The sequence below is a fragment of the Bemisia tabaci genome, chromosome 9, assembly GCF_918797505.1.
Source record: "Bemisia tabaci chromosome 9, PGI_BMITA_v3".
Classification (NCBI taxonomy): Eukaryota; Metazoa; Arthropoda; class Insecta; order Hemiptera; family Aleyrodidae; genus Bemisia; species Bemisia tabaci.
Genome location: NC_092801.1, coordinates 34986457 through 35005667, shown reverse-complemented (window position 1 = coordinate 35005667; position 19211 = coordinate 34986457). Strand labels below are relative to the sequence as shown.

At 37.9% G+C, this 19211-nt stretch overlaps 1 long non-coding RNA gene across 1 annotated transcript; it reads right to left on the bottom strand.

Moving 5' to 3' along the window:
• Nucleotides 1-5197: 5197 nt before the first annotated feature.
• Nucleotides 5198-12934, bottom strand: LOC109036116 (uncharacterized). The gene is made up of 2 exons (XR_011900579.1): nucleotides 12626-12934; nucleotides 5198-7781 (listed from the first exon to the last, which is right to left on the bottom strand). It is a non-coding gene; the product is annotated as an uncharacterized lncRNA (long non-coding RNA).
• Between the last annotated feature and the right edge of the window lie 6277 nt (nucleotides 12935-19211).

The following is a 19211-nucleotide window of genomic DNA, read 5'->3' as shown; positions in this document are numbered from 1 at the left end:
GTTTGTAAGTATAGGTAAATTTATTTTTATAAATCTTTCACGTCTCGGAAAGTCCGAACTATAACAGTTTGGCAGGAACTTAGGCACTTGATACAGGGCCTTCCAAGAAGTTGGCTAAAATTATTTGAATTTTCATTGTCCCTCTTGAAGTAAGAGGTTTATTAACTGACCTGCTCAATCATGATAGCTTGACATCACTTTACGTCGAAGTTCCCTCTATTTATTAAGGCAATGCAATGTTTTTTCTCTCTCTCTGTTTAGAAAGAGAAAAAATTACCCTTAAAAAAGCCACAGTATAAAGTGTAATTTTCTGAACTAAACACTTCCTCCGTACTGAATTTACACGAAGTAACTGGCTGACTTACTTTCTTCCTTCTTTAGGAAGAAAAAAAAATACATGTATAACTCGGTGTAACTTAATCTTAAAACTGTTATTTTTATGTGATTTTAAGCTCTCTTGTCACAAAACCTGGAAGAGCTTTTGCCCCGTTCACAATGTACATAATTGGCATTACTTAATATGCTATATAATTATTATGTTGATTTAAAATTTTTGTAAGTATTAATGATTGATTCTCAGTGTTTTGAATTGGGAACTTTTTGATTTTAATAAAAAAAAAACCTTACGGTTACCGACTTTTAATTTATTTGAATAGATAATTAAATTAATTCGGCAAGTATACTTCAAAACATCTGCGTATTTTTATGAGTGGAAGGACAATGCGTTTTCCTCTGGGTGTGATTTTGTTAGCATATCATTAACTTTTTTAAGAAGCCAATGTCCAAATTCTGGATCCAGCAAGCATTTAACACGAGGGATGTTTTTTAAAAATATTTATTTTCATGAAAAATGTTTTTTATATCGTACTGACATTTTATTTTTCTTGAAAGAGATAGAAAGATCCAGTCAAAAGTCAAAATTCTATACCCACAATATCAATGGAGATAGTTTCCTTTAAACAACTTGACCCTGCGTCGAATTGTATTAACTTATACCAAGATTTCTTCCTCTTTGAGTATACTACTAATGCAGATGAACCAATTAATACACATTTGGTTCATGAGTGGAAGCAGCCATTTTCGGCACCAACCCGATTTATAGTGTCATCAACTGTCTTTTTTACAAAAGATAGTACCTCCGCTCATATTGTTTGACGCAGAGACTTTTTGCCCGGAAAAATTTATGATGTCTTGCTAATCTGCCAGATTTAGTCACCAGAACACGATTTTGTCAGATGCTTGACTGGTATCCAAAACTGTTTCTCCAGAAATTTACATATTCGAGCTTAATGGTTTGCGAACATTTTGTACGATCAAAATGCAATTATTTCAATTTCGATTTACTCTCGTATTCAATTTGATGCTTTGGTATTAAATAATTTATTTTTTTCTTAACTCAGATATTTATTATTGTGGTTTAATCTCCTGTATATTTTGTGTCATTTTAAGCATTACCTCTGTTAAGGAACAAGTGTAGAGAACTTCATTTACCAATACATTGTTGATGCATTTGTTTCACTTTTCATAAAATACAACTTATGTTACATAAAGTCTCGCCTTGTTTTAGGTTTACTTTATTGTGTGTGAGTGCCTCCAGTAGTTGGCGACAGGGAGTGAAAGAGGAGATTAGCAGGTATCAACTGCCTGACAGACGGCGATGACAATTATTCGCTCTCTTCTTCTGGCGATAATTGAATATTTTATAGCTGTTCTTTATCGATTTGACGAGTCGATTATTTTTAACAATTTTTAGATTTTACAATACTCATGTAAGTTAATGAGCTGAATACTATATTGCTTGACGACAGGGGTATGCCCTAATCATTCGCAGAAGAAGAAGAAGAAGAAGAAGAAGACGAAGACGACAATTGGGAGAATTATGTCCTAGAGCTCGAAGCCATATCACGCAGTAAAAGTAATATATATAGTACTGTAATATATACACTATCTCAAAACTTGAGTCATATAAAATATTATAACCCTAAGCCTCTTTTTATTGGCTAAAAGTTTATTACATTATGTGCCCCTCTGGCGAACTTGCAATAATTAACTCATTCTTGATGCAAAAATGAGTAGATTGCCTCAACTAAAAATTGAAGGCGTTTTAAGGAGCGATGATACAGTTGTCACCGTTAAACTTTCCCTACGTTTGTGAGGTTTTGAAAATTGGAAGGAAGCAACGAATCTAAGCATCACACTCCGAGAAGGCAATATGAGGAAATTACAAATTTAATCTTATCAATTTTTTTTTTTTTTTTTTTTTTTTTCAAAAAAATTTTGAACATGAAAGTCAACTTCCTCTCAAAGATCAAAGTTTTCATGCAGGCAAAACGCCGGTGGAAAAAAAGAAGAATGCAGCATCATCGATATTTCACAACTTCCGATTTCAGGATGACGACACCGCCTTATGAGAAAAGTACGCTCCGCTGATTTTGCTGAATTTTTTATGTTTTTTTTCCTTCTTTTTATGATGCTGTTTTTTTTTGTTGCGTCACTCGTCTGGCCTCCTTGATGAAAAATCTATAAGATTCTCAAAATCAGTGGTGATTCTTGAAAAGCAACGCCGTTTTTTCTCCATTTAAAATGTAAAACTATCGATTCTTGGTGAGGCAGCTTGCCTCGCCCGAAATCGATATATTTAATGGATTTAAATTGAGGAAAAAAGCGTTGCCAACTCGCAAAATTACCACTGCACAAAACCCTGGGTCCTGAAACCACGATTAAATGAGATTATTATCCATTTCCCTCTTACACCACTGTTGATTGTCTTCATTATATGAATCAGTGAGTTTTCTTCGATTTTTGAAGCGGGAAGCATAAACAAAAACGCAAATTTCTTACGCAGATTCAGGGTCGGACTGACGCACCTCTGAGGGCGCACACCCTTAGCCGGCGAAGTGGGCGCAATGTGATATTTTGCTCAGGAGTATGCGGGAACACCCCCCCCCCCTCCCTCTCTCTCTCTCTCTCTCTCTCTCGGAAAGGCCGAAATTTCTTAAAAATCAAACTCTTCTAAGTAGAATTTTGACGATATTTTCAGGTTCAAAATCGATTAATCGTACAAAGGATATTTCTGAAAAGGAATTTCTGAAGGAATTTCTGACCTCTTTTAATCGCCTTAAACTTGATTAATTCTGTCACAAGAATTACTAATTGAACATAATAATAATAGTATCGGAAGAATTGTGAGATGAAAAATGTAAAATCGATCAATCAAAGAAAAGCTATTCGAGGCATCCATGCACCATTATCTCTAGAAGAAACAAGCCAGAGCTCAAGAGATCCAAAATCATGCTTTTGAAAACTGAAAGTTGGAAAATGAGGGTCACAAGAAAACAAGAAATACTTCAGACCCTATATATTGTATAAATATCTAATACAATACATTTTAAATTTAAATTTTTGAATGTTTAAACAAAGTGGGAACAATGAATATCAGGGCAAGATTAAGGGGGCGGCCACATGGGCCGCGACCCATGGCGGCAAATTTAGGGGGCGGCACATTTTGCAATTTTTTTAAATGTAGGTATAAAAATAGTGTATTTACTTCGAGAAAATACACTAAAAATGGGATTCAGAAAAAACATTATCAATGAGAAGAGGGGACAAAATCTCCCTTTCCTGAGAGTATAGTAATTTCTAATTTTGTTGTTTTTCGGTGATACAAGAGACAGCATCTTTAATTAGTCGAATTAAGAGAGGGACTAAACACGCAATTTGGCCTGGTGCTCAGCGCAGAGAGGAATGATGACGAGGATTTGAGATGAAAAGGAGAAGCCCTCGGCGCGGCGGTCGGCATGTAACACATATTAGCGCCTACAAGAATGGATGAATACTTCACGCATTGCGTCAGACACAGTGCGGTCAGCAGCGGTCGGCGTGAAACGCATAGCGCCTACAAGACTGTAGAAATACTTCCCGCATTGCGCCAAATACAGTTCGGTCAGCGCGGAGCGGCGGCGGAAGTTAAAATTATTAAACCACATATATGTTTGTTCTTTCATAATTTTTTCGTTCATTTCTTATGAATGGAAGACCTTGTCCACACAGAGATAGTTTTACGAAACTTAACTTTCGCGCAAAGTTCCGTGAACTTTCGCTAGTATCGTTGACAGGACTTTCGCAAAAAATGTGTCTAACACGAGTGAACGCGTTTTATGCACCCCGCTACCTCCGGCACGTTCACTTGACGGTTTTATTGATGTTTAAAAAGGAATGAGAAGGGGCGGCAAAATACAGGCGGCCCATGGGCGGCAAGTAGGTAAATCCGGCCCTGATGAATATACATACTACATAGCTAAAGAAAAGAAAATGAGACATGGGGACAGAATACAGATTACACTTTCCTCTATAACTCCTATTAAATCTTCTCCCGTTTGTATGTATGTATAAAGTCGCTTTTATAGCGCTCTTTGGCGCTCTGCGACCCTTAGCCGCCAAAGTCCCCTATCCTCCCAAAGCCCTTTAGAGAGTTGACAAACCCGTTACTTATAATATAGTTGACAACCCGTTTACTTATAATTTTTAGGCATTTTTTTCTTTACTTATTTTCTTTTCTCCTTGCTTCTTATTTATTATTCTTTTCTTTCTTCTCCTCTTCTTTTTTCATTTTTTTTCTGTTCTTTCTTTTCTTTCTTTTCTTCTTTTTTTCATTTTCTTCATTACCATTCTAGCAGCCGGAAGAGGGGCGCATCTGCCAGTGGCAGATTGGCCTTATGGTCAGTCCGACCCTGCGCAGATTGTGAACTTAGGAGTCCATTTCAAACTTTGCCGATGCGCCTATGGTGATTTTTGAGGCATTTTCTATAGGAAACAACTCTTATTTTTGCTCTAGCTAAAGTTTGCAACAGGCCCATTTTTAGCTACTTACGACAAAATAACGAATAGTTACATCAGTTTGAAAGAAACGAAATGGCAACTTTGAAAGCGCATAGCTCACCCATGAGGCGTTCTTGGGCATAGCGCATGGGAAAGAAGTCAGTTTTTGAGCTGAAAAATCGAACCTGAAAGTTACGTACGTTAACTTCCGGACAGCCTGTATACTAAATAAAAACCATAAAGGTAAATTAATGCCTTTTCAAGACTTAGGTTAGTATTTGTGCGCGCATGGCATTATCGTATGATTGTTATGATCTGAGAATTAATTCTACTCGCGTCGTCTTAACGAGACATCAAACATTACATGTGAACTAAAGAATTTTCTGCATGAACCTTTTTGTATTTTTTCAAAAAATGATAAAAAAAAGATACCAACATTAATGCTAAGTTCCAAAAAATTGCAACATTTATTTACAAACATATTTTCGACATTTATTCACAATTAAAGAAGAGCATCCATCACATGAGACGCTCACTGATCAGGCTGATCAGCTCAGGACTAGTTTCCCGTAATTTATCGTATTCTTTCTTAAATGCAAAAGATAAATGTAGATCAGGTGTAATGAATTGCTTCGTGATCAAGAATCGCACTCGTCTCTCATCCGACAGTACACTGTTAAAAAAAATTAGCTCAGAGCACGACCTATATAAGGAAGTCGCTCGGAAGTCACTCATCGCTCAGGGCCAATTTCCACGGAGTTGAAAATCTCCGACGTAAGTACGGAAATGCTGAGCTAAAGTAACTCAGGCATAAGGACGGGCTGCGTCGCTGGCGACTGCCCTCCCCTTACCCCTGGCATCCGTCTCATACCCCGATCCGTTCCCCCCTCTCCTCCCCTCCCTCTCCTCCCCTCCCTCTCCTCCCCTCCCTCTCCTCCCCTCCCTCTCCTCCCCTCCCTCTCCTCCCCTCCCTCTCCTCCCCTCCTTCTCCTCCCTCCCTCTCCTCCCTCCCTCTTCTGCCTTTCCCTTCCACCTGTAACTGCAATGTATGTTCTTTTTTTTTTTTGAAAAGATGTGAAGTTGTACTGCAAATCAAATCATGTTTGAGGAACTTTCGGGCCAATATCCCACAAATTCGGAGCCAAAGTGTTTTTTGAGTTGCAAACACGCTACGGAAAATCAATATTTGTCATAGCTGAACAGCTGTCTCCAGTAATTTCGAAAACGCTTTTAGACAAAGAAAAGTTTTGTAGATATTTAGTATTTTGTGAACATAAATTCAGTGTAAGCTTAAAAAACAAATATACACGATAACAGAATTCTAACTTTACTGGACGCCACGCCATACCCGTATAATCAGGCTTTGATGCCCAAAAGTATCATACGAGCTAAAAAGAATAAATGACAATTTCGTAGAATTATACTGCAAAATTTTATTCAATACACCTGAGGTTTTTCGGCATACAGTGCCATCTCCAGACGCATAACGAACCTTCACCAAGGAAACTACAGATACTTGACAAGGAAGTACAACTAAAAGCAAATAATACATTAATGGGAGCAACATGATGGTTTTAAATAGGGAATAATCTAAATAAACTACCATGCACATGCAAATCAACAAGCGATAAGGAATGAAGCGATAAAAGAGAAAGAGATACAATTTTGCAGTATAATGGTACGAAATATGTATTTTTCCTCTTAAACCTAGTTTCATAAAACTGCTGCCCTTACCGGCGTTTTCAAAATTCCTGGAGGTAGGCTATTCTACTAGGACGAATTTTTATTTTCCGTCGTGTTAGGAACTCAGCGAACACTTTGGTATGGGATCCATGGGGTATTATCCTGGAAAGCCTTCAAACAATATTTAATTTGCTGTACACCTTCACGAGTCGCAACTAATCACTGTTCACGCAAAAGCCACTGGCTGGAGACTGACGCCGTCGCAGTCGTGAATTCCAGAATGAGATTGTAACGGCCAATGCGCGTTGATGATGCCAGAAAATTATAGCTCTGTTTCTTCTTAAGTATCAAAAATCTGAGTGGAAAGTATCTGTCCCGAGCATATAGCTGTCTTTCCTGGAGCTATCCTGCCTGGAGCATCGAGTGACAAAATTTTGCGGTGAGTTAGATAGCTCGCTCTGGCATGGGAAGCTCCTTGTAGCATGCTACAAGGAGCTTCCCATGCCAGAGCGAGCTATCTAACTCACCGCAAAATTTTGTCACTCGATGCTCCAGGCAGGATAGCTCCACAATATTTCACTCAGGCCACTCAGGCCAGAATAATTTTTAACAGTGTAAACCGATATTAATTCGGTGTCTCACTATTTTTTGGAGGACTGGCATAGGAATAATGTCTTTTTTTATAACGGGCTCTTCCGTTTGATATTCGTACAAAACGCAAATGTGCATAGTTACTATAGCAGTCCTGACCGCCTCCATAAGAATCCGCCCTCTAGGAATGATAGCCGCGAATTCAAGACATGTCATGATTTCGTGAAACTTATTAGACTCGGCGTTGCTGTAGTCTTCCTTCCTATCTATAGCCTCCAGGTAATAATGCGGAAACAAAAAATCGATGATGTCATTCGTGATCAATGCACCAGGTTCATCTATGTCTATTTTGACACCATATTTGTCCGCCAGTTGCCGGAATCTTGAAAAATCTGGATAAGAGCGATCAAATGGATTAAATGGTCTAGCCTCTTCGCGCAGATCAATTATTTCTTTCATTTCTTTGTGGAACTGAACAGGTGTGGTGCTGTCAATCATAGCACGGCTAATCAGTAGCTTCAAGTAGTCTTCCGGTTTGAAAGAGTGGTTGAGGTAACCATACGCGCTGTCGTCATAGTCCAACAGATCAACGAATTCAAATTGTGGATCGTCCAGAGCCCGTTTGTAAGATAAATACGTCTCTTGATCAAAGGATTTTCCCTCCATCTTTAAGTTAGTTTGTGGCACCTCTGCAACACAAAAATGTTTAGAAAAATGTTTAGAGCAGTGAATAGTGAGGAATGGACCACCAGACAAGGTACGAATTTAAGCAATCTGATACATGTTTCTTAACCAGAACTTCACGTATAACACGATTCACACAACGAAAATTACTAAAGCCAACTCCTAACGAAGATATTAACGTTTTTATTTCACATTGGTTACGAGGAATTTGAACTACCCGCTAACAAGAAACTTAAAGCTCTACGTGAGTCAAATCGCGCACTACAACGGTTTCAGCAAGCTCCTCAATCGAGCAATGTTCATTTTCCACCATGTGTTGTTCAAACTATGAGCAATTTGCTATAGCTAAGCCAAAGCGTCAAGATTGAGGTTGCCAGATTTTTATATCGCAGAGACTGTCATGATAACGTTTAGCGCACGATGTGAATCACGTAGAGCATCAAGTTTTCATGAGCGGGTGGTTTGAATTCACGCATCAAGAACCATTAAATATCTTCGTAAGGAGTTAATATCGGTAATTTTCGTTGTGCGCATCGTGTTTTACATGAAATTTTAGTTACGGAACACGTATCAGAATGCTGAAATTCGTACCCTGTCTAGTGGTCCATTAAGAGACTTAAACAGTTACAGTATACTCATCTCGATGGAGTATTCTCTGAAGGGCATGCTCCATTCCACGTTGAAACTGCAAAAGCGCGTATCTCGATTTGCGACGCTGCAGAGTTCCCGTCATCATACGAGGGTTGTACAGAATTTAAGTTTACCTATTCAGTGTATCCTAGACTAAGATATATACAGAAAATTCGTAAACAGCCACTACTCTTAGTAGCTTTCTAAACGCGCTATAGATTTTTTAATTTGATTCATTATAATTCAATAAAAGTGGGTTTTTCTGAACCCACCTACTCTCCACCACACGGGTCTAAAATTTCATGGAGCGCCATGAGCAGGTGGGCTACTGTGTCTATCCCTAACTGCAAAAAAGTGGTTTATAGATGGTTGAAAATCATGTAAAACGTTAATAATGACATTTTTCACCTAGGAAATAGTCTCTCCCCTTTTCTCTATTCTCTCTTTACAGCGGACATCCCATAGCCCAGAGAGGAGGGGAAGATGGGAATCTATGCCGACGATACGCTCGTGATGGACTCGTGCAAGAGCTAGAGAGGCGCGTCAAAATGTACAAATTAATTTAAACAAAATTAATAACTGGACAGCTGAAGAAAAAATTAAATATGCAACAACATCTGTAGAAATTGTCTTTACAAATAGAAAATTTCATCACCTACCCATTTAAATACTCGTGTTAATAAAATAATCGATACCTCCCTAAAATCGATATTTACAATTAATCATCGATTATCAATTATTCATTTATCGATTTAAGTGGAAGGTCAACAGTATTGTCGACTTTCAAAATCGCCTCTGCCCACAGCAAAATCCTCTTGAAATACTTGTTGAATATCAGTTTTGAATGTCAAACGATGCACTATGGTCCCATAGCCCGATTTAAGCGGCATTAAATCAGATATGTATGTTTATACCTTGCAACATGAGTTTTCAGGGGTTTTTTGGGTCGCTGAGTGCAAATATGCTAACATTTTTCAGAAAAAATCCATTTTTAACATTTTTATACTTTTTTATAACTGCGGTATAATTTGTGCAAAAAGCTTAAATTGAGGCGGCAATCTGAATGGTTCCGCGGTGGTGTAGTGGACTCCGTGGTTGTCGCGTAGATTATTGGTCCCGGGTTCGATCCTCGGAGGAAATTTTTTTTTTTTTTTTTTTTTTTTTAAAGCTTCACAATTTAATTTTACATTAGATGGACTATAAGAAGCTAAAAGTAGAACTTCGTCGAACACTACTGTCAAGGGAACTTGAAAAAGACAGCTCAGGATAATACTTCAAAGTTTCATGGCTGCGGAGGCCTACTTTCAAGTTCCACCGATCAGCCGTTTGAACTTGTTTTCGTCTGCCAGGCTGAACTTAAGCTTAAATATATCCATTTTGATAGACTATGTGTTTGATACATGGGTAAACGTCAAAAAAAAAAAAAATTTTGCGGGACCTCAAAGTAGCTTCCTAAGACAATTTCATCGCTTGGGAGCCTTACTTTCAAGTCCCACCGATCAACCGTTTGAACGCGTTTTCACCTGCCAAGCTAAACTTGAGCCTACATGTATCCATTCTGATAGATTATATGTTTGAAACATGGTAAAACTCCAAAAAAAAACTTTTACGGGACCTTTAAAGTGGCCTCCCGAGGCGATTCTTCGCTGTTCTTGAGCATAAGTTTCAATTCCTTCCCGATCAGCCCCATCAACTCGTATTATTCTGCCTGCGTAAATTTAGGCTCTAAGGCATCTGTTTTGATAGAATATGAGAGTGGAACATGATAAAATGCATGGTCAATGGCATATGATAGCTAATAGTAGTGACTGCTAAGAAACGCGAAAACGTCATTTTTCATGAGAAATAACTTGAGGCTATGGTGGACTGTGGTTCTGCCACTCAGACTAAAAGGTAGTCTAGAGTCATGACAATAACTTCCGAGTAAAATTACGAGGTGCTCAGAGGTGCCAAGTATATTTTTTGGGTCATACTTCTGCGATTTTATTGAAAAAACTGACTTTGTCTGAGGGTTAATCTAGAGCATTAGACATGATAAAAAAGAATTGTTTCAGCATGGAACATCTAGAAATTACCTTATATTTTGTAAATCAAGTACCCAAACACTTTCAGTTACGGTGAAACAACGAAAACAAGCCCTTAAACACAGCACTGCCGCTCGGTAACTGGAAGCGTACTCAAATGTGCTCCGCGCGCCGCACTTCCCAGGCTTATCACATCTTTATTAGTGTTTCAATCTAGATGATATTTTACAGGAGTCTTCTTTACAGTATGTACTATCGATCTACGTAATGAAATCGAACTTTTTCCAAACTTCATTTTTCCGATTTATTGCCGCTTAAATCGGGCTATTGGACCATAGTGTGATGTTTCGAAGAAAATTATTACTTTGTTTCTAAAAATATGACAATGGCAAAATGAGATGCAAAAGATAGGTCGCAAATTACCCAGGATTCGACCGGGGCGCATTCCGTTATGAATGTTTCCGGCAGTGACGTCACAGGTAGCAAAGTTTTCAGGACTCATGGGGATTTCATGAGTTCCCAACAGGACTTCCGTAGAAAATGCCAATTTGTTTCTGAAAATATGGGGGGAAAGTTGCAAATTCCCAGGGATCAACTGGAGTGTTGAACCGGCTCGGAAGCCGTTACCAACGTACTGCATTTTGCAACTAGGAACTTTAGTTTCTGGCTCTGTTTAGAAACAACGTATGTGCCATTAGTTTCCCTTTGCACATAAGCGTTTCTACAGATGAACTAGAAATTGGACTACATTTTGCAATTAGGAACTACAAATTCCGGTCCGGCTCAAAGACAACGTATGTGCCATTAGTTTCTCTATGCACATAAGCGTTTTTTCATATGAGTCAGAATGTACAGGTCCAAATTGCGAAATGCTGTCCAACTGTAGTTCCGAATTGCAAATACAGTTCAGATAGTCCCGGGCAGTGACGTCATGGTTCGCAAGGTTGTTGGCTGCAGGTCACAAAGTTGGCAGCGTTCCCTTTTTTTTACTACTTGTTCTCCAGTGCCCGAGTAGCATTTTTCAATGTAAAAGTTGCAACAAGTTGAAACAATGATGGTATTAGTTGCAACAAAGTTTCAACTTTCGGTCAACTTTTGGTCGATAGGTGCCGATTTTCGGCGATCTGATCGGGAGACAAAGTTGCAACCTGCTGAGATTGCAAAATTGCTGAACCGAAGTTGTTTAAAATCTAAAGATAGGCAACCAGCAATACTTTGAAGCTGAAACATGTTTCAACTTAATTGCAACTAGTTCCAACAATGATAGCTTCTTCCGGGGGGGGGGGGGGGGGTAGGCAATGTGCACATTAATCCATTTGTTGCAAGAATCAAACGATTTTGTTGCAAGTTGATGCAATAATCGAGTGATCGACTATCGATATTTCCTCATTTGAATCTGTGGAAATCGAGTATCAAAATGTTCGTTGCGAACACCCTGTATATCGATCCTTTTCCATAGATTTAAATGATGGATCAATAGATATATCGCAAAGCACATACCATGCCACTGCTGTTCTCCCTCAACACGGTAGAATGGAAAATTGGACGTTTCTGTCAAATGGAACTATTTGCATTATGACGTGAGCCCTGTTATGTATGTATTCTTATGGGTCTCAGGGCTCATGTCTTAATGCACGTAGTTCCGTTTGGCAGAAATTCGTCCAATTTATTATTCAGTGCAATTTTTGAATATGATGGACCCATTTAAAGAGAGGTAAATTGATTTGAAAACGTTTGGGAAAGTTAATAGGAATAGACTTGTGGATCAGAAATCTAAATCCTACAACCCCTATAAAAATTAAAATAAAAATCGATCACAAAATATACACAAAACCGTCACAAAATGTCAAAAAAACCGTTAGTATTCTGAAATACTGTACAAATATTCAGTTCTTCCTTACACTCATGGTCGTTATCAATGATTGACCTGACTGGATAGAATTAGGTCCCATGGATTGCAAAATTCAACTCAAAATTTTAGGCACAAAGAACAGCAACGTTCATGATAATTTTCAAAAAATAGGAATCTCGGAAAATACTGTAACTAAAAATCAAAGCATGACTTTGGAAACTTTACATGCTTTTGGAATGACTGCAATGGGAGACTTTCTCATCTCATTCAAGTATCTGAACGTTACAGTTAAAGTCATGCACTCATACAAAAATTAATAAATGCCTCAATTTAAATCCCTTACCTTGAAAATTTTCTTACAGAAATAAACACAAGCTAAAAAGACTAATTTCGAAAATAAATTTAAGCAAACTAACAGGACGTTAAACTTAATAGTGCAAAGGAGTAACGGAAAATGACCACCAGATGATAACACTACAATCAACTACACAAGGGAGGTAGTATGTGCGGAAGAAGTTTCGGCGTTTGAGTAGCCATATTCGTGACGTTTGTATGGTACAAAAACCATACGCAACGTTACAAGTCTATGACCGAGAGTTGTATTTTATCATACCCATGACGTGCGTCTTACCAATTGTTTTACATAGCATGTACATACCTGATCATTGCATCCTTCCTACACATGAAAAGATACCTCACACCCATTGGGATCCTCATTATCTGGCATATTGTTTGCACTTGGGACGACAAACCTATCAATGCCTATTTCCGTTTTCTCCTATCTTATCTCAGCGATGCGACGCGACGCGACGCGACGCACAGTGACTCCACACTCTAATGAAGAAGGCAATGATTAAAAGCATCAAATGTGGGAAAAACGTAACTGTATTTGGCAATTGGAAACCACAACCTCTGGCTCATTTTAGAAACAGCACATCGATGGTGAAACTGTAGAAATGCCTATCTCGGTTTTCGGCGTTGCAGACTTCTTGTCATACCTACTTCATTTTCTACATGGAAAACTACTCGACGTAATTTTTTTAAAATTGCAGTGATTTTTTTTTTCTCTTCAGAAAGAATATTCTGGGGAAACTTCAAGCATGACGTTGGTTTGGTCTCTTTATAAAAGATAAAATAGGCGCGGAGGTTTTGAAACACCGCAACCGAAAATACTTATTTTTGCAGTTTCACCGTCGATATGTACTAAGTTTACTTACCTATGCAGGTCAGTGCTTGTATGCATCAGCCTGAATTGTAGTTCCTAATTGCTGAATGTGGTCCAACTTGAAAACGGTCCCACTGTAGTGCAAACTCTAAAGGTTGTCCTGTAGTTACTTGTTTCTCATTGTAAGCTTCTAAAGTTAAGCACGCGAACCATTCTCTACTGTAAGTTTATAGGATTTTTCAGAAATTTTAGACTCGCTGGCGTGATTTGAAAACGATCACTAACTTCTGTGGTAACATGTTATCTAAATCACACACGGTGTGTAAAGAGGAAGTTATATATATGCCCAAGGATTTAGACACCGAGATCATTTTTCTTTCCGTATCTACGGCCGTGATCAAGATCAAGGCCCTCTCTCCTGTTCACATGTGAATGATGTGATGTGTGTTCAGATATGAATTGCATTGAATTTTGGAATACATTTTTGTGAATAAATGGCTCGAAGTAGATTTTTTCCACGTTTCAAACTGCTTTTTATAGTCAGTGATAATTATGAGCATGACCTATGAACAAAACAATCGTATCAAACTGTCCAGTTTTCTGATATATTCCCCATTAGAGATGGCCCATTCGTTTTTCATACGAACTACACTCACAATTTCTAGCAATTCTAGCAATACATGCCGTGCTGAAGAAGAACGCCGTATGAGCCTCCAAGCGTTGCCAAGTTTCTTTTGATGAAGTACGAATTTATCGAGAAAGTTATGAATATTGTTCTTCCAACATTTCAGACAATATTGTTTGCAGTTTAATCTAAAATATCTGAAAATGTCAAGGACAAATGGATTGTATTTTGCAAAAAGGAACCACTAGCATTGCAATGTTGCTAAGATTGTGCAACTTCTTTTGTCTTGGAGGAAAAACCCGATTATCCATTAATAGTTTCTATTTTACTCGCTAAGAACTGTAAATTTAAGACAAAAATTACCACCTAAATTTCATAGTTTTTCACGATTTCCGCAATTTTATTGCAAAAGATGAAGTGGCACAATCTTAGCATCATTGCAATGCTAGTGGTTCCTTTTTGCAAAATGCAATCCAAATATCAAATTAAACATTTTATCGGTGGCAATTTGGCAACTCTTGAATGTTCATGCGGCGTTTTTCCTTAGCACGGCAGAAAATAGGATCGCTCCATTTTTGCTCGGTCTTCTTTGTCTATGGCTTTGTCTATCGCTTTGTCTATGTGTCTATTAAATTCAATAATCAGCCCCTGGATGAGCGGGAGCTTTTGACTTTGCTGATTGCTGATTTTACTGGGTGCTGATACTCAGAAGGGACGCTCATATGAAATTTCATACCTCCAATGCGTACTTTTCATCTCGATAGACGAACTCTAAAATTATGCACAAATAAAACCACACTAAAAAAAAAAATCTCGGTGTATTTACTAAGAAAAGGGTAAAATTACCAAGAATTCAGGGTTCTATTTGATCCCAGTTTTTTCTTGGTAAAATTACCATTTATGGAATTGGTAATTTAACCGAGAAATCTCGGTAAAATTATTAAACTTTCTCGGTAATTTTACTGGACCTTGGTAAAAACGCCAATATTTTTTATCGACTGTCGTAGAATTACCGAGATAAAATGGCAAAGTTACCGGGAATTGATTACCAATAAAAGTGGTATTCTTACCTGGTAAAAGCAGTAAAAATACCGGTTTTTAGGTAAGCTTACCAGTCTGTCTTGGTAAAATTACCAATAATTGGTAAAAAAAAGTGAGATGGTAAAGGTACCAACGGACCTTGGTAAAAACGCCGAGAATTTTTTTTCAGTGCAACCTCAAAGTTTGCTTTACTTTATACCAAATAATTTGCAAGTGCCCAAGTTGAGAAAAAAACAGTGAATGTCCCCTCGGCTAGGTCTAATAACAGTTAGCAAAAAGTATGCCAATTATATAACCTAACTCGTGAGTGACATCTAATCTGATAAAGCACGAAAATTTCTGTGGGCGTAATGTCATTGCCAGGTTAAGTAAGTAGTAACTCAATGTTACTACTTACTACTCTGTTGTCATATTATTTTTTCATCTTAATCGAAGGCAGACGGCGATTTTTTTCTCGCAACTTGGCAACACCGGATTGGCAATTATGACCATCTCAAATAGATTGCGATCATCGATTTTGTACAGAAATTCATTTAGAATTGGTGCATTGAAAATTCAGGGGCATAACTCTTTTGTCGTGGTTTTCGTCGACTACTTTATCAGACCTATTCTTTTAAAGTTTGACTTTCTGTAGCTTTGTAGAAGTGCTGAAGTTTCAGCTACTGCTTGAAATGCAATAGCTAGTGTATTCCGGTCATTTTTTTCTTCCGCTGTAATGTCCATAATATGTGTATTGTGCCCTTCGATGGTAGTTTTTTGGCGCGAAAATATGTTGCCATCTACGAGTGATAAGATGGATTTTTATCCTCGTAAAGAATTTCATCCGCGTTCTCGGACAAGTAAAATAAAAAGACACAGCTTTGAATCCTAAAATTGTTTATCAAATTATTTTTTGTACATTATTTTGTGCTTGATGATGTTTGTTTGTTAATTTATTCAATCCGAAAATGGCCATAGACAAAGGAAAATTAAGACAATATTTAGCCGGCTTTATCGGTAAGATCAATCTTCATACTTATTTATTGTTAACAATAGGTAAACCAGTGTAAAATCACGCACACACATTTTAACCTGGGAAGGAGAAGAATAGCATCAATGTTTTACGAATTAAGAAAACTTCAACTGTAATTGAACAGTTAAATTTTGCATGAATCCCTCTCAAGAACTCGTTTCCGAAGTTCTGCTGCTGAACTTAACTCAAAGTTTGCAAAAACCGTATTTTTTCTGGTGCTTTTTTAAAGGGCATCCTTAAATCTTTCTCAATCACAATTTTAATCAAATCAGGTTCTTAGTTTCAATCAGATTAGTTTACAGAAGAAACAAATTAACGCAAGATGCGATTAAACGGCGTGGCGCCAACAACGTGGATCGGTATTGTTCCTATAATGCCTGGATGCAACTATTACTGCTCTTAGGATATCCGCATTGCATATATGAGGAATTGAAGGCGTGTTATTTTTTGCGCCCCGCTTCGTGCCACCATAATACAGGTGACTCAGGGACGTTTCTTTGAAAGTGATTCCGTTAGTTAATTTTCCAATGAAAAAAGCCCAGCGGCCCGATTATTGAAATTGATAGACAAAGCTATAGACAAAGAAGACAAGAGGGATACGGAGGATTATCTACAAGAATCAAGCATCGAAACACGACTCTGTGACCAGCACAACTGACCCATTAATCGAAGTCGATAAAATCGCGATACATTTTCCGATCAAATCGCAACTTATCTCGATCACTGCTACTTAGCCTCTAACCCTTATACTGGAATCACGCGCTGAATTTGGCAACTGAATGTGGAAGTCAACAGTCATCGCTCAAGGGCTGAAATTTCACAAAATCGAGTCATTCTCATCCAGATGTGTATCAAATCTATTCGAATAGTTCAGACAAATCCGACATTATCCGATGGTCGCTGAGAATCGTTGCTGAATTCAGGCATCGTGCCGGTGACTTCCACATGCAAGCCACATTCAGCTCCTATAAATTTAGCGTGTGATTGCGGCATTCGGTTAGAAATTGGCAGAGGAGAGCGGCACTCTACATGAAAACACTGTTTTCATTGGCTCTCCGGAGGAATATTGTCACTTACTGCTGTCTTGCCTGAAACTACGTCAATTTTCGCGCACTTACGGCTTCCTCACATGTCTCGTTTTGATACAATTAAGATAAATGCTGTTTTAGCTATTTCAGCAATTTTATCTAAAAGAGATTAGACGAATTTTGAAGGAAACTCGATTTCGTAATTTTAACACTTACTGCTCTCTTTGCTATTGCGGCAGAGTTGATGTTGAGTAGCTCTGTGTCCACTTGTCAAAATAGCGTCAAAATGGAAGCTCAAAGTGAATCGATAATTACGATCTGTTCGCGATTGTTGGTCAAAAAAGAGTCGCGCCGCTCTATTTTGAGTTGCAACACTCATCAATCGCATCAAATCCCGACTCTGAGCCACTTATCGTTGAAATCGATTGATTCACTTTGAGCTTCCATTTTGACGCCTTTTTTACGAGTGGAGAGAGCGCTCAAGGTCGGGATACATGATCAAATTCCGAACCAATTCTGATCAAAGTAGATCAGGTGATGACTGATGGTCACCATGCAACAGTCCTCTTTGATCAAAATTGGACGGGCCGTCAAATTTTGATCAGAATACAGTGCCACCATTCATTTTTTCCTGCCGCACGAAACATTTCTGCCAAGTTTTCATTTTAAAATTAAGCAAAGTAATGATTTTAAGACTGATGACTCCCGACACTTCGATGGTAATTGGTTCGTGAATGGACCACTAGACAAGGTACGAATTTAAGCATTCTGACACATGTCTCTTAACCAAAAAGTCACGTAGAGCACGATTCGCGGAACGAAAAGTAATGAAACAAATTCCAAACGAAGATATTAACGTTTTTATTTCACATCGGTTACGAGGAAGTTGAATTGCCCGCTGACAAGAAACTCAAAGCTCTACGTGAGTCAAATCGCGCACTGCAACGGTTTCAACAAGCTTCTCAATCGAGTAATATTCATTTCCCACCATGTGTTGTTCAAACAATAAGCAGTTTGCTAGAGGTGAGCCAAAGCGTCAAGATTGAGGTTGCCAGATTTTCATATCGCAGAGACTGTCATGATAACGTTTAACGCTCGATGTGAATCACGCAGAGCATTAGATTTTCATGAGCGGGTGGTTTGAATTCAAGCATCAAGAATCATTAAATACCTTTAGAAGGATTAAAACAATGAACGAAACTAAAAAAAAAAAAATAAATAAAAAAAATAAATAAACTGAAAATATGCTCAATGATGAAGCATTCAAATTACTAAAGAAAGACCCCTTGAACAAGTACAAAAAACAAGTAAATGATTGTCTTAAAGCCTGTAATAACATAATAGCAGATAGTGAAAAGAAGCATCTAAAAATTAACAACCCAAAGATTCCAAAATTATATACTTTGCCCAAGATCCACAAACCCGGAGATAAAATGAGACCAATTGTGAGCAGCGTGAACTCACCCGCATATAAATTAGCTAAATGGATGAATAAAAGATTAAATTTGTTTGAAAGTTTCGATTCCCTAAGTATAAAAAAACTCCTTCGATTTTGTGGAAAAAGTAAAGGATATCAGATTAGACAAAAATGACATCCTTGTGTCATTCGATGTGGAGTCGCTTTACCCTAGTATACCCCTCGAAAAAACAAAAACTTTGTGCAGGAAATGGTTTGAAAAGAATAACATTAGTGAGAAAAATATTGAGGAATACATGCAAATAATAACAGTATGCACAGAACAACGCTTTTTCCAATTTAACAACAAGTTTTACATTCAAAAAGACGGCCTTACAATGGGTAACCCTTTATCTTCAATTTTATCCGAATTATTTATGAGTGACCTAGAGATGAACGTAAAGGAAAGTAGCTCGTTATTCAAACATTGGTCTCGAAAAGTTGACGACATATTCGCCGTTATAGACAGAGATAAAGTAGACGAGTGCTTACAATTACTGAATTCAATAGAAGATACCGTCAATTTCACAGTGGAAATAGAAAAAGAGGGGACTCTCCCATTTTTAGATTTGAAAGTAATCAGGGTAAATAATAGGCTTGAA